The sequence below is a fragment of the Vigna unguiculata genome, chromosome 2 (genome assembly GCF_004118075.2).
Source record: "Vigna unguiculata cultivar IT97K-499-35 chromosome 2, ASM411807v1, whole genome shotgun sequence".
NCBI lineage: Eukaryota > Viridiplantae > Streptophyta > Magnoliopsida > Fabales > Fabaceae > Vigna > Vigna unguiculata.
Genome location: NC_040280.1, coordinates 18,465,877 through 18,479,010, shown reverse-complemented (window position 1 = coordinate 18,479,010; position 13,134 = coordinate 18,465,877). Strand labels below are relative to the sequence as shown.

General features: G+C 31.1%; 1 long non-coding RNA gene across 1 annotated transcript; it reads right to left on the bottom strand.

Annotated features, from left to right (window-relative positions):
- Positions 1 to 7,565: 7,565 nt before the first annotated feature.
- On the bottom strand, positions 7,566 to 8,955 carry LOC114173120. The gene is made up of 2 exons (XR_003602453.1): positions 8,276 to 8,955; positions 7,566 to 8,164 (listed from the first exon to the last, which is right to left on the bottom strand). It is a non-coding gene; the product is annotated as an uncharacterized LOC114173120 (long non-coding RNA).
- Positions 8,956 to 13,134: the final 4,179 nt, after the last annotated feature.

Sequence of the window (13,134 nt, the reverse complement as noted above, 5' to 3'; positions counted from 1 at the left end):
CCTTGTCTTGGTGGTGTGGTGGTCTAGGCCCCTTTTCTTTTCTTTTCTTTTTCATTTTGTGGTTTTTTCTTCATGCTCCTCCAGAATTTCTAAATGCACCCAAAATAAACTCAAATAAATTTTAAAATGGTTAAATATATTTTTCGTTTTCAAACTATTAACTAAAATTATATTAAAATGTATTAGAGAGCTAATTACATTAGAGTTTCTCTCTTCTCACTATAACTCTATTTCTCCTCACTACAATTTTATCTCTCTCCTAAGTGCATCTTACTCCGGTGGTGGAAAACCTAGAGGTGGGCCTTAACGTTTGGTGGTGGTGGTGGTGGTCACAAGAAGTTTATCCTAGCAAAATTTGATGTTTGTTCGGTTTATTATTTCATTAGCTATTGAACTGCTATAAGATCATTCATTAATGTCTAGTCTCATACATAAAATATATATACCTCGGCGTGATAGAATGTTGAAAGTCTCACATCGATTAGATAAATTAATTCTCAATATATAAATAGGTAAAAATCTCACCTTACAAACTAATTTTGTAGTACGAATTAGGTTTAAATTTTCCCTTTCTAATCCTATAAAATCGTGAGGTTTGTAAGAGAAAGAACCTCATGAAGAGATTTCATAGTTAAAATAAAGTGTGATTTTGATTTTATTAGAGATTGCGAAAACCTCATCCCCAACACACATAACGATTATCATGTGTTGGGGATTTCCACTAGAGATTGAGAGAAAAGAATATTTTCTCGCTAAAAATCATCTAACTTTAATTAATTTTTATATATTGAACGACAACTTCAATTTTCCAACAAAAATTATATATAAAAGAAATCAATTAAAAATTGAACAAAATTAACTAATGTTGACTTTTATAAAAAAGGTCAATCCATTATTGTCACGCTATCCTGAAGAGAGAGAGTTGCACTAACGATAGATAAACTTTATCGTTATTAGGTGTTGTTTTAAATCGATGATATTTTATATTCTTTTATAAACTCTAAGGATGATATACTTTGAATTAGAGATAAAATACAATTCTAATAAATAGTTTCTAGACAAAAAAAATATATTTAACACTTCTTATAAGAACCATGTTTCCTTTCATAGAGATCACTTCAATATTACCTGATCCGAAAATCTTCCGAAACAACCTCTCTAGAATTTTTGGAACAGGATTTGAGGAACAGGATTTCCATAATAAAATTTCCAGAACAGATGAAATACATTCTTGAATAAATTTTCTAGAGCAGAATATTTAGAACAAGTTTTTCGGAACATATATGATACCATGAATCTTTAGACCAAATTTCCAAAATAAAATTTCTGAAATATATATGAGATGTAATCTGAAACATGATTTCAAAACAAGCTTTCTATAACACAAAATACATTTCAGAATAGGCTTTGCAGAACGAACTTCCCTTCCTCTTCCTCTTCTCGAAAAGTTCAACAACGATGAAAACTTAAGAAGTGCAGTTGGAGGCACCAATGGATGGTGACAGCGGCGGAGATGTTGACAGTCATGGCTACAGAGGTGGTATTTTAATCTTTTTATGTGAGTATGGAGTGCAAGTAGTAATCATGAGGGTGCAAACAGAGAAATCCTCTTTTTATTCTCTAGAACTCCTACAATAACTTTAAGGAAAAGAAACTCCGAACCTTAGCTTAATATAATGTTATCTTATTGACATTTTTAAGTAATTTTTTATTTTTTTTCATTGTTTTATATTTCAAAATTACATAAAAAATACCACTTTAAATTGTAAGAGATAGTTATGGTCAAAATATCAATGTCGTTAGTTAAAAAACACAAAATGATAAAAGAAGAGTAATTTGAAATCAAAAAATGTCAATAATAAAAGCTAAAGTAAAATAATTTGAGATGATGAAACTTACGTAAAGAGGCTTTAAAATACATTAATTTATTCAACACATACTCAAGATTACATTGGAGAAAGAAGGCACAGGGTAGATGGTTAGAAGATCCAACTCGAATAGATTTAAAGATTCAAAGATCCAACACTCAACTTTTGTTTTTCCTTCAAGATTTAACGATAATTTAGAAAATTCAAAGTTTTTTTTTTCTTTTCAGAAGTCTTTGGAATAAATAGCTCTGTTTTTTTCAATTTAAGAACATTTATTATACATGTGTGTGAACATTTATTAATATTATGAATGTTACTAAAACATTAAAAATGACTTAGTAACATTTTATCATATCTTAAATATATCATACAAAATAACTTTAGTAATATTTTTACATATCAATGAAAACATTTACAAAAAACAAAGTGGTGCTAAAATAAAATAAAATAAAAATTTTCAATTTTAATAAATTACACAAAATTTTTACTATTCATCCATATAGATTCTGACAAGAGCATCGTTTAATATTTATAGGGAAACTAATAAATATAAGATCATAGTACAATAACACCAATGTTAGATAAAACGGAGCGGGCCACAAGCTACCCGAGGGATGAATAAAAACAAAACCTTATAATGACAAAGGAATCTATAAAAGCCTACGATGACAAACTGAAAACCGACTAAAGGGTTTATATACTTACACTCATACAAGTCAACATAAAAAAAAAAATTAAATATCTTTTTATCCTTTAACTTTCATTGAATTTTGGAATTAGACAATTTTAAAACTTTGGATCAATTTAGTCCTTCATCTTTCGAAATACGTAAATTTAGTCATTTTAACTAAATTTTGTTAAGTTTATTTGACATTTCAAACACGTTTCATAATAATATTTGACTTAACATTAAAGCAAAAATGTGTCAAACAATATAAACAACTCAAATACAATCTTGAAATGCGTACGAAACATCAAATAAACATAACAAAATTTGATTAAAAAAACTAAATTCACGTATTTCGAAAGATGAAAGACTAAATTGGTGTAAAGTTTTAAAATAAACTAATTCCAAAATTTACTGAAAATTAAGGGACAAAAACATATTTAACCCTAAAAAAAGTGATATTAGATTTTTATTTGTTTGAATCTTAGCTCCACTCCCATTTCATATTATTTGTGATTTCGCCATTAGTTGACCTAAGTTAAACAGAAAAAATTTGAAAAATAGAGAATTAAAGTTTATATGAAGCATTTTCTTTCTATTCTTTAAACAACATTAACATTGTGTTTGGTTATAGGTGTTCGCTGTTCAAGCGTAGGTGTGGGAGCAAATTTGCAAATGTCTTAACTATTTTTTCAAACGTTTTAAACGGATTTGAGTGTAATGATGGTAGGAGTAGATTATATTTACAGTTCAAATTTTGTCTTGTGAAAGCCATGAGCTTCACTTTTATCTTTGTCTAATACTTTGCATATCTGCGTTTAATAATGGTTAGGTTAGTCTTTTAGTGCTTGAATAGTTTAATGATTTTTCTCCTAATATGGTCTTGTTATATCATATAAACTTATATTTTTTGTGCCATACTAAGTAGCTTGATTTCATAAAGAAAAATGTCACTACAACAAAAATCACTTTAGACAACGGCATAAAATTATGATATAAATTATAAAAATCGTGGTTTAAAGATTAGACCACAATTTTTTAGGCGTGGTATAGGTGAGTGTAGCTATAGATAATAGACAACGGCTTTTAGTATGACAATATTTTTAAAACCGTTGCTTAAAATTCTCACAATAGATAACAGTTTTACATGTTGATTTTATACCTTACCTATATTTTTAGACCACATTTTTACTAGTTTTGCCCACATAGTTTAAAGCAACAATTATATAATCATGGACTTTCATGATATTTATACATCATTTATAAAAATGTTGTTTATTATATATTTAGGCTACATTTATTTAGTCGTTATCTATTTTAGTGTGGTCTAAACTATAAATTGTTGTAGTGTGTGATATTATTTGTTATGATCAAAGTTATTGATTATCTATAACAATACTCTTAGTTTTAGACTATGGTTTATTAATGTGAAAACTCATCATGTCCTTAATTGGAGTAAAGGTCAAACTTCAACTTTACATCATCAAATACAAAAATATGTGAGAAAAAATCACATTTAGTTGCAAAATTTGTTGTAGGAACCTTACATTAGATCATACTAGAAAACTAAAAATGTTAGTATTAAATGTCATTATTAGTATTATAGAGAAAAAAAATCAAACAAAATTTCATTGAAGGATTAATAAAAATACAAAATACAGAAAGATATTTGGAGATGAGAAATATTCCACAGTAAAAAATTATTCATAATTCGATGAAGGTTTGCCACCTTAAATTAGAATTTCAAATATATGATTTAAAGCCACTCAACAACCTAGACAGAATTTGGCTTACAAAGCACAAGCTTCCTTGAAAATGAGTCTAAACTAATTACAAAAGTCAACATAAGCTTATTTATATTATGAACCTAAAACTACTTGGTTGTTTACTATTATGTTAATCTAATAAGCTATCTAATAGAAAATAATATTCATAAAATGTTTATAGCTACGAACACATAGGAACAAATACAATAATAATATAAAATTGTTATTCTAAATAATTATCCATGCACTACAAAAATAATTATTTTTAGTGGGGTTATATTTGGCGTTTTTATGAGTTTTAACCCCCACTAATGACTTTATCCGGGGTTTACAATTTTTTTGGAAGAAACAACGTGGCTAACAGTTTACTGGAGGTTTTTAGCAATCCCTGGAAAAACACAACTTACCTGGAGTTTTTGAAACCCTCGCTACGAAACCTCCACTACTGCTTGGAGTTTTTGAAACCCCTGCTATTGTCTGGGGTTTTCAAAACCCTTACTAATGCCTACGATTTAAAAATCCTGGTATTACCTGTTTGTTCGTTTCGTATTTTTTAATAATACATAAATCCTAAAATAAAAGAAAAATTATAAAAGACAAATATTTTAGATTTTTTGTATTTATAATTTGTGCATATAACATTTATTTGTACTTAACATGGTACTTAATACCAATTACAAACCAATAAACATACAAACAGCAAAATCACTAACAAATCAAGCAATCCTCTTTTCTATTTATTTAATGCAAACATGAACCTAGCCCTATATAGACCACGTTCTTAGTAGAAAAATATTTGTTGATACTCATTTTTTTTTCAAACAATTGACTAATGACAATTTGTATAATGATAAAATATTATGTTTGGATGATTATAAACAAATTTTAAACAATAGTTAAGATTTGTGAAATCTTAATTATCCTTAGGTGGGCGACCATTAAAAGCTGCAAGCCTAGTTCCCAACACAATCAATTCCTTACTTGTATCATCGCTCTTAACTATCACTTCAATGAAGCATAAGCAACTCCTTTTTCTCCCTATTGTTGTGTTTATTGCTTATGTTAGCTCCTCCTCACAGTGCACCTTCAAATACACCCATAATTAATTTCACAACATTAAAAATTAGTAAGTGTTTTTTTATTAAGGATGTTTTATACGAGTTTCCAAATTCCAAGTGTTTTTTTTTTAAGAATATCTCACACCCACCTTGGTAGTCCAACACCACTTGCCTTCACCATTGTCTATTTTCTCTACCATTCCAGCATAGTCCCATTTTTTTATGACATTGTAAGGTCCATCATGGATTTGTGTCTCTATAGAGTATTTTCCATTGTTGTTAGAAAGATTGTGCAATTTTGTCCACACCGTAACATTGTTGAGACTTCCTACGTTGTCATCTACAACAAAGTTTCAAACATAATTAATAATCGTTTATAGATACAATTAGTCTCAAAACCTCTTCATATTCTTCAATACCTGGAAGCTATCATCACCATTGTCTTCCCGCGAAACTCTTCCCCACTATTATAAAGACTCGTGTGCTTTACGGTGCCACCAAAGTCCCCCATTCCCTCAATCTGAGGCAGCACTGCCTCTGCATTCTTATTGGTGGCCACAATTAGCCACCTACATAGAAAATTTGTTGCCACCTCCCTCTTGTTAAAACTCTTGACCTTCCAAAACCCAAGAGTGGCATCAAATTCAGCATGTCTAAGGTCTCATTGAAGCGTGGCCTAATGGAAAACCTCTCAACATAGCTCTCCAAGTAGTGTATGAACTGTTGCTTTGTGGGGTATGTTGGGAAGTCACAAGGGAACCCCATCAAGGGGAGTTCACAAAACTGCTATGGCAAGTGGAGGTGAAGCCTATCATAGGTGGCACCATTCAAATAGTCATTCCTTGATTGTAATGACATATATTTCCAATATGGTTCTAGGCTTATATATGATTACGCATTATATATTTTGAATTTTTAATACGTACAAAGATGTTGAAAATTAGCATGCTGAATTTAAGATATATTGCATAACAAACTATGCTATTACAAAGTGTGTTAATAAGACTTGTACAATACTAAGATAAAGGAATTCACCTTACTAACAGTTTTTTGAATTATCCCTACTGGTACTGGGCTTGCGAACATTGGATTGGTTCATTGCCTAATACTACTTGATTAAAATATAAAAAATATAAGCAACTTTGTCCATTCTTCTTGTCTTCATTCGAGTTGTTCTCGGGCTTTGTTCATCAATTTCTCTTTGTAAACTTCTAGTCAATTCAGCATCATCATCCTTAAAGCATATTTCCAAACAAATATGCATGTCACATTTATACCAAAACAAATATATATATATATATATATATATATATATATATATATATATATATATATGAAACTAGATAAACATCAACACGAATAAACATTAAAAGGATTTTACAACCAAAATCAAATATCACTCACGTGAGGAATTCAACCACATCTACTACTACTTATTCTAAAACAAAAATAAGAAACAAAGAAACTTGGTGCTTATCATTTTATATAGTCTAGAGTTCTTATTGTTTGCTACTATAGATGACATTTTAATAAGGACAATGATAGAATGATCTCTTAATTTGTATCATTTTGTTACCCGCCTATGTTACAGCTGTTAACACCCAATTTCATCCGAGTAAAAAAATAATTTTTTTTACTTTAAAATAATTAGGAAAAGGAAAAAATAGGAAAAAGTGAGCGTTAATTTGAGTATAGATATATTCCTACTTTTACTTTCATCCTATTTCTAATTTTTATTTAATTTTATCTTGTTTTATTTTATTTTATTTTGATTTTATCCTTTTTTATTTTATTTTATTTTGATTTTTGATTTTATCTTTAAATTTTAAATTTTAATCATTTTTGTTTACTTTTCCTATTTTATTTCCTTTTATTCTTTTTGAAAAATAAAATATAAAAAAAATGAAAAGTGATTAAAGTTGATTTACTATGAAACTCTCCGGTCATCTCGCCTCATTCATGATGGTCAACTCTTCACCTTTAGTGCATTTTTGGGTCTTAACGTAAGAGAGGAAATGATGGGAGATGTATCACTGCACCTCAATGGCAGCAGCAGCTATGATAGGCGGTAGCAATGCAGTTACGGCTTGGCTAGATGGCAGAAAGCAACTGCCTAGACAAAGGAGGGGAAGAACGTTACATTAGCAGTTACATTAGCAGGCTGAGCCACATTTTTTGGAGAGATTCATATGCACTCTGGATAGACTTCAAATAGAATTTCATTGTAGAAGGGAGACAATTCCATCAGAGGCAGCCATGAAAACAAAGGAGGAGAAACAAACAAGCCAAGGAGGAAAGAATTGATTGAGACGTGAAGCCACCAACTGATAAAGACTGTAAGAGGTAAGTAAATACTTGAATGTTTGAGGTGAACCTGATGCTGTTGTGTGGTGTTTGAGAATGAATACAATGTGTGGTGTTTGAGAATGAATACAATGTAGTCGTTGAGTTGTCATTTATTTGACTCATTGTATTTGTTGTGTACATTACATTGTTGTTTGAATCTCCATTATCACCCTCGACTGAACCCTTCAACCCTCATCATTACATTTCACCTGCAAGATACTGCCAAACCAGAATCCAAACACACAGAACACCGTAAACAATTATGTTTTATGGAACATGTCTTCAGTGACACCTTCATCTTCGCTTACTTGCTCACCATCATCATTTTCCTCGTTCATTTTTCTGCAACCCACACGTAGCTGCCATTTTCGTTCTTAGTTTTCTCCACTCCACTCACCCAAAACAGCCTATTCCATACGGTCACCAACGGGCATCATCACCTTCGCCTGCGCGTTTCGCCTGCACAAATAGGCATAAACACCAAATTCCTCCATTATCATTTTCACACCCAACCACAAGAACAGAGAATACAAACCCAAATTCCAGTACCAACACTCAAGCCTCATATACCTGAATCATCCATATCCAATCATATCGGAGAGATGAGCAAAGAAGTGGAAACAGAGCTTTAAACGGAAGATGAGCTAACGACAACGACCTTGGGTGTCGCACAAAGACAAGGTCCGTGCATGGAGAACGAGTGGGAACCAATAGCGACGACGACGGCTCCAGTATGAAACGGAGGTGATGGCAGCGACGTTGGTTGGCCGTCAAAGGTGCAAAAAATGCAGAAGCCGACTGGTTCGATGTGTGCGTGAGGACGAAGCGATCGAGCCGCCGAGGAGGGTGTTGACGTCTCCAGCGTCAATGGTTGTCGCCGGTGAGCCAGTTGCGTCGTGGCGTGGTGAAGCGGAGTGGGGGCGTGCAGTGGCAGATTGGAGTCGTGGTGGTTTGAAGGGGAAACGAGAAGAGGCTGCTGGAAGAAGAAGCTCTATTTTTTAATTAGGTTTAGTTTGGGTGGAAATTGGGTTGAGACGTTTTTGCTCCACGCACCCCCGCTTTCAATTTTGTACCCCTCTTTTGTGTGTTGTTTCCATTTCATTTATACACCCCCTGCATGCTATTCCCACTCCCTTTGCTTTGCATTTTCGTTTTGGGCTTTATTGCTTGCAAACACCACTGTTCTTCACTGATTACTTCCTGCACCACCATGTTTACTGACCCCACTCCCTCTACATTTTTATTGTCACTTTTGGGCTTGTTTTATATTCTACTTGTTGCACTCCCATCTCTACTAAATACACCTCATTATTTCATGCACCTTTTACATTACTCAATCACCCTCCCTTTTTTATATTCCACTTTTGTCTCTTTTTTATTTAAATTTCATCTTTTTATAAAATTATAAAAATTACAAATAATAGAAAAAATCCAAAAAAAGTTCTCTTTCATTTTATTGTATTTGTCCGGCCGCTTGCATCGTGTGACACTTTTCCCAAATAATTCAAAAATGATTTTCTTTCCCTTTTAGTCTCTGTCCGATCGCTCGCGTCGTATGACACATATTTTCAAGTAATTAAAAAATACCAAAAAAATATAAAATTTCAAAATATAAAAACATCAACATTTTTAAGAACTACTTGATCCTTGATTCTCCACTGTGAGATACGTAGGAGCAAGGCCAGTTCTTGTCAGGTTCATCTCCAAAAAATCAAATCATTTTCTCAATTGTTTTTCAAATATCTTTTAAAGAACTACGTAACCCTGATTTCTCATTTTGAATGAGAATACGTAGGACCAAGGTCAATCCTTGTCGGGCCCAAAAAGAAAAAATATTTTTGTTTCTTTTTAATATTATTGTTTCATTATTTTTGGGGAAAATTAACATTTTGAAAATCACATCAACTTTGCATATTTAATTAAAGGTACCGCCCGACGTTTAGAGTGCTAACACCTTCCCTATGCGTAACCGATTCCCGGATCCAAAATCTGGCTTTTCACAGACTTGTCTTATCTTTATGGTTTTCCAAAATAACTATGGTGGCGACTCCCAAATCTCTTTTCAAACTTGTTTCTTTTTCGGTTCGTCGTCTCGTCGCAATTCTGGTTGCGACAACAGTTATTGTGGGCAGGGGTTTTGTCATTTTTTTTTATTTTTTATAAGTGGTACGACGTGGCAAGTAAAGGTGCGTGTGGACATGACGTACGTGGAAGAGAAAGCATAGAAAACAGACGGTTGTGTGAAAAATGTATGACGAGACATTTTTGAAAGATTTTTTCTTTCCTTTACTACAAAAATTTTATATATTAGCTATGGAAAATTTTATAGCTAATTCATAGTTAAAACGTTTTGCAACAAATTACTTATCAAATTGTTAGGGAACTTTTCATAGCTAAATACAGGTAGCTAATTAGAGAGGGATATAATTTGTAGCTAATCTGTAGTTAATTCATAGCTAATCTCTCTTTACTTACTTTCTAATTGAAGTGAAAAAGTTTTAAAATTTCTAGCTAATCCGTAGCTAATCTGTCGCAATTTTTTTCTCGCTAATTTGTAGCTAATTTGTCGCAATTTTGTTCTAGCTAATCCGTAGCTAATCTGTCCAATTCTTTTCTAGTTAATCCATAGTTAATTTGTCACAATTCTTTTCTCGCTAATTTGTAGCTAATTTGTCACAATTCTTTTCTCGCTAATCCGTAGCTAATCTGTCGCAATTTTGTTATCGCTAATATGTAGTTAACTTGTCGCAATTCTTTTATCATTAATTTGTATCACAATTGATTAGCTAATTTATTGCAATTCTATTAATCTCCTACAAATATTATTTGTTAATTGCAATTACTTCATTGTTATCCACTCTCTATTATGAGTCATGTCCATAAACCTATGCCCATAATAAAAAAAGAAGACAAAGAAAATAAATCATTCATAAAAAGTGTCTAAATACCTCCAATATTTGCAATACCAATTTAAAAAGGATAGATAATCAATCCTACAATGATCAAAGTATATCCATCAAATAGTATAAAACAACATAAAAGTTTCCACCAATGTATAATAGTTTTAGGACACAAAAGCATCTGAGGGTATCAAGAAAAAGTAATGCATCAACACAATTAAAACACAAAGTTTTGGATTCTTTGAGGCATGTCTTCATTCTTGTTTCTTTAAAGCAGACAATAATTCTCTCTTAAAAGATTGCATTTACTCTTGCATATGTTGTTGCATAATTGCTTGCATTTCTGCTTGTGCCTTCACTTGTGCTTGCATTAATGCTTTCATATCAGTCTGTGCTTGCAATTGTGTTTTCACTTGCTCTTGCAAATTAGATATCTGTGTAGTCAATGTAGTGATTTCTTCAGTTGTTGGATTTAGATTTTGGGACGAGAGACTTTCAATTGTTGAGGATGAAACATGTGGACCAATGACAAGATCCAAATTGTGACTAATTCCATAAATTCTACCTTTCCTATTTTCACCAGTTGTTTTTATCCAAACACCAGAGTCAACTATAGAATGCTTTGATGTGTCTTCTCCATATTTTTCAGTCATAGCATTTTCATATGATTCTTACATCAAATCAATATGTTAGCAATATTGTAAATAAGTAGTTCAACATTTATAAAATAAACACATACTTACAATGAAGCTTTTTGCTTTGTTTGACACATATTGACCATCTTTTCTTTTGTGAACTTTGTTGTATAATTCACCATAAGAAATTGGGCGTTTGTATTCTTCTTCCTGTAAAAAATGCAATTTGTATGAAAACTCATTACTTTCCTTAATAATAGTAAAAAAAACATATTCATCTTACTTTCTGCCACGTTAGTGTGGAAGTTGGTTTATATCAAACGTGTACAATACAACTCCAACTCTCCATATCTTTTTTTATCTCCTTTCAAAAAGTTATAAGCTAACCAATTCCAAAATATTTATTTCTTTCTATCATGTGACCAAGGTTTTCAAGTATTTTTCAGAATAATAACACATGCAATATCAAGATCTTAGATTAAGTTTTATTTATCTTAAAGCATTTTAAAGTTTTCAATTAATTTATCTTAAATTTTTAAGTATCAGTTTAGTTTTCATATAGAGTAAAAATGAGTTTGGAAAACAATATATAAGAAAAAAATACACTTATTTTCTTAAAGTTTTAAATTAAAAGAAATATTATGATTTATTGATTCCGAATCTATCTAAAGTTTTTCCTAGCTAAAACTACAACAATTTTTAATTGTTTTTAGTTACAATTGAAAAGTTTATGTCATCCTACATGTACTAATATTTGGTAAACAAAAACTTTTGATAGTTAGTTGTATTGTTTTCTAAAATATTAGTTTCTAGCTTTGTTTGGTTATTATTATTTTATACTCGAAATATCTATTAACCTTATTTTTTTCAAAAATAAAGTTGTAATGGAGGGGCTTAAGCTTTAAGTTGCTCTAAGATGGGGCATTTTAATCAGAAAAAAAGCTGTAGAAAGGAGAGCATAACTTACTAAGTTGAATTTAGTTATATGCTTGAATCTGCAACATTTTCAACTCATTTCTATCTGACAAACAATTGCTATCTAATATTGCATTTCGAATGTGACAAATTACAATGCATTATATTTGTGACTTATAATTAAGAATTAGGTTCTTAATTTTTGTCCATAATTTACGCACTAGACACACATTATGAGAAGCTTTCTATTACTAAGGTTACTAAGGTCGAGTAATTACTCAAGACAGATAATGGTTTTTGGGTTGTCACTGCTCATTCTCATTCTTAATCTTCCCATGTATGTCAATAGCTATCGATATAAATTTCAGAAAACCATTTGACCAGAAGGCTTATGCTATTTATTTTTACACAAACATTAGCAATAAAGCATGTGGAGTAACATAGTAATTAATCAACCAAAGCTTAAGTTTTGGCCCAATTATAGATTATATAATAATTTACAATATTATTATCAAATGTGGAAAGTAAGAATACCATTTTTTTCAAGTGTTGTTGAAAGCTTCGTGATCCTCCTATGTGAATCATGGCATCAGACTTGGCAGCCCTATTGCTCTTACCTGCAGTAGAATTTTTTTCCATTCTTTTGTTGCCCATATGTCTACTAATCCATCCCACATCTCTGTCTTAATGGCTCTTGGTCCAATACTCTTTAAGTCTTGAATATTGTCTGAATTTGTCCTTTCTTAAGCCTTTTTCCTTGCCTTAGATAAAGAGTCAGAATATCGATCCATGCATGTCAAATTCAAAACCTTTCTTGCCATACAACGATCATAAGTTGATGAAAAATGATACTTGTCATACATCAATATAAATTAATTAAATTAATTTATAATACAATAGTTGATACAAAAATATTTCATTACATTAACTAAATGATTACTTACCATAAACTCATTGAACAAAATTTCTTTCATATCAG